Here is a 3,846-nt window from a genome sequence, read left to right on the forward strand (position 1 = left end):
GATGGGTCTATTTGCTGATCTAAGAGACCACGGACACTTCAATGGCACCCATGAGCACCAGTGCCTTCTACGGTTCTGTTTCATGACAGTTCTTCAGGCAGACCTTGTTGAATGTGTTCACCTTTGGAACAGGCACAGGTACCTCACAGGTAAATGTTTTATATTGTGTAGTTAATACACATTTCATGAAAAGTATTGTATTACATAAGCATATTTCTGCCACACCAGAACAAATTAAAATGGGAAATATGAGCTTACACCCATATAGGCTTACACCACACTAATAATAATAACCAAGATGGCCACAAAACACATCATGACATAGTTTCAAAAACTAACATTTCAGAGCATTTAGTTTACATAACATAAATGTGCTGTTGTGATAAAGTATTATCATACTTAGCTGCCAATCATCTCCTCTCAAGCATCATTATAATACTAACTGTCTTATAGGTGTGGGTCACAAGATTGTGGCTTTGCTCTGGATGAAGCATCAACCCACATTTTTTGGGGGCATCAGACAGAAGATCCATGTTGTGATCCGGACATCAATGACTATTATCAGCAGGCAATGCAACGACATGGACTTCAACATCCAGAAACCTGGCAAGCAGCCTCCCAGCTGTTGATTACACTGAAGGGAATAGCTGGGCTGTGAATGGGACAGTACCTTCAGTTGGGCAGCCGTGAGCCCTAACAGAGTTGGCACTAGACATTTGAGGATTTGGGAAACAGTGATTTATTTGCATTTAAGAAAATAAATGTTTATTCTTGTGAAAATGCTGCAAAACAGTATTGTGTTCCTTAAACATATTAGCACTACTAATAACGATGTCTTTATATATGTCTAAAGAAAACTCTGAAACCGCTGTATGAAACATATTTTTCCTCAAACATGAGGAACTCTACACATTTATAAAACTCCAAAAAGCTATACTGCGGTGATGGTGTTCTACCCCTTTTCTTTGACCATTTCATAGACATCCAAAACCTGGGTAGTTTTGGATGCCAAAGTCCATATTGGCTTTGAAACTAGCGTACGTTCCTAGTAGTGGAAGTGTTTGCACAGGTGTTTGCCATGGGATAGATAGTGAAAACGTGACACATGGATGGGGTGTCATTCCTGCAGGGGGTTCTGTCTTCAGGCCCGTGATGAACATGAATAACTCCTCCAGTGACACTGGTCCTTGTTCTGTGAAACAAAGTGCGGTCATTAAATACATTTAACATTCATGTAATAACAGCAGATCCTATTCTGATCCGAACAGCATTTTACTGTACAAACCTTCACAGTCCATCAGATAGTCTTCCCAGAAGCTGAGTGCCACGGTTTCTGTAGTCCTCCTGTTGCTCCCTGCTGGACTGAGCTGTGGTAAGAAGAGTTGTTCCACTTCAACTGAAGTCAGCCTCTTGTCCGTATGACACAGCACTGGAGCCAGTACACTCGGATGTTCGCAAAGGGCATCCAAAAAGTGTAGGCTAGCCAGTCCATCTTTGAATCTGTTCAAGAATACAGTGCATTGTTACAGGCAGTAAAACATATGCAATTTTAAGGGTTATATATATCTAAGTAGTATTTAAATACTGTGAAAACAATAACATGAAACACTTATTTTCATAATGTTTAGACAGCAACAATTTTCAAATCATTATCTGAACTTGACCAATAATTAATATTATAAGTAAGTATAGAGTAAACGTAGCATCAGCGGTAATAAGGATGTTTTAATAAGGCCTCAATCAACATTCAATTCCTTTAATTAAAAGCACCTATCATTACCTTTCAATTACACTGTGATTCCTGCCGATGGTGTACCAGGTAAGGTATTCTGCCACCACAGTGTGTTTTTCATCAACGGAGCTGACATGCCTGAAGCAGCCAACAGTCTGAAGCATGGAGCTGTGTTTCAGTAACACATCTTGCAGAGACTTCAGAGAATGTGCCAACTCAATCTAAATGGAAAACACACACACCATCAAAGATATCCACATAACGGCAAATTATTATAATAGATATCACTCTTCTGATTGGACAAAAGAAAAAAAAACATGTCAAAAGTAGTTGAACGACTGTCAATGTTTAAAAAAAGGAATACTCTAAATTTGTTTTTGAGCATTTCAGATTTTCTGCACACAGTCATTTGAATAAGGGGCTTTTCTATACACTTAAACAAAAGTACTGTGCTTCTTAGCATTAAAAAAAATAACCAATGTATGACAATGACTGGTGTAGTTTCTTGCAATACCTCACTGAGAGCTCTCCCTATCTCATCATCTGTCACATCCGTCACATGTGCACAGAAACCAGGCTGTCAAGCAGCTACAGTATGTGGTTCACCAGGTCCCTTGAAAGAAAATGTGGGCCTGGTGCTCCATGAACAATGGACACAGCTATCATCTTCCCTGCCATGAAATATTAATCCTCCCTGATTGCTGGGGGGGATACAGATGGTGGAAACTAAATGTAATTACAGTACAGTAGGCTACATCATATTGCAAAAGCAAATTCTGTAATTCTGAACTCATTCTTTCTCTTAGATAAAGATTTTACAAATTGATAGCTAATGCAAAAAATTAATGTTTACATTAAAGGTAGTCTGTGATACCCACTATATATCAAATGCGTATTGGCGTTTAAGTGTTACTTTTAAACTCACAAATAATCAGAATTGAATGTAGCATATAAAAAATGTATAACGCTAAACATTGTTTACATCAATTTTTACAGACTTGCTGTCTCTTTCATGCCTATGCTGGTGCATTTCTGCTACTGGTAGATCATTGAAATATGTATCTTGCAGCGTTCCCATGTTGATGGGGGACAGAACAGTAATAAAATAACTGCCAAATAACCCTACTAGAGCTAACAATTCCACAGGGGACCTTTATCTACCCACATATTCACAAAGTTACCTTAAAACTGCTAAAATAAATAATACTTCAGTATATTATTACTTCCGTTGACATAGTAACTATTAGCATACTTGAGCTCTGTCTCTGATCTATGGAAAATAATCATGATTAAATCCAACTATGCAAGGGCTGGTCTGACAACAAACCTGCAGCATTGTACACCAAGTACCAACTCTGTGGAGGTCCCTCAAAAATAGGTCGAGACTACAAAAAGCTCATGAGGAGTGTCAGAAATTCTCGCCTTGGTCCACCTGTGTATATTCCTTCTTCCACAGAGCCTGCATCATCCATGAACCTCACAAGCAAGTCAGACTTTTCACAGGAGGTTGAAGGTCTGAACCCTCTGACAGCTCCATCCCAAACATTTGAGCGAGTTATGTTGAATCTGCTGACAGTGTTGAGGTCTATCTTCAATAATCTGTGCTGCAGATATACTTGTGTCCCTTAAACGACATAAATAGATAACAGAATAAAACTAGAGAATGCAATTCCTGAAGAAATTGCTAGTGGGAATGCTTTATGCTGAAAAGCTCCCGCTAAACTGCTATGCTGAAATGTGAAGAATTTAGATTGAAATGATACATGAACACTGGGGGATTGAATGTGTGAAGAAAGAAGAAAAGAAAGTAAAAAGGCTTGGAAAAGCAGCGGCATATTTGAACTGCAAACTTCTGAACTAACTTGATGGTGAATGATCTGTCGCCATGGCAACGACATTTGATGACACCCCATAATACGCTTAGATGCGTTGATGGCTGCATTGTTACCAAACCTGTGAAGTTTTGAGCCATTTGGAGCATTTTCACTGAAGTTATGAGAAAACCGTGTTTCATGGCGAGCATTGTGTTGCCATGGCAACGGCATTTGAAGAAATCTCAAAACTGTCCCGTATATGTCTTCACGGCTGGACTATTAGCACACATGTGAAGTTTA

At 39.0% G+C, this 3,846-nt stretch overlaps 1 pseudogene; it reads right to left on the reverse strand.

Annotated features, from left to right (window-relative positions):
• Positions 1–1,098: 1,098 nt before the first annotated feature.
• Positions 1,099–3,356, reverse strand: LOC104951055 (G2/M phase-specific E3 ubiquitin-protein ligase-like; annotated as a pseudogene).
• Positions 3,357–3,846: the final 490 nt, after the last annotated feature.

Source organism: Notothenia coriiceps, unplaced genomic scaffold (genome assembly GCF_000735185.1).
Source record: "Notothenia coriiceps isolate Sejong01 unplaced genomic scaffold, NC01 NC01_scaffold00018466, whole genome shotgun sequence".
In the NCBI taxonomy this organism is placed as follows: Eukaryota; Metazoa; Chordata; class Actinopteri; order Perciformes; family Nototheniidae; genus Notothenia; species Notothenia coriiceps.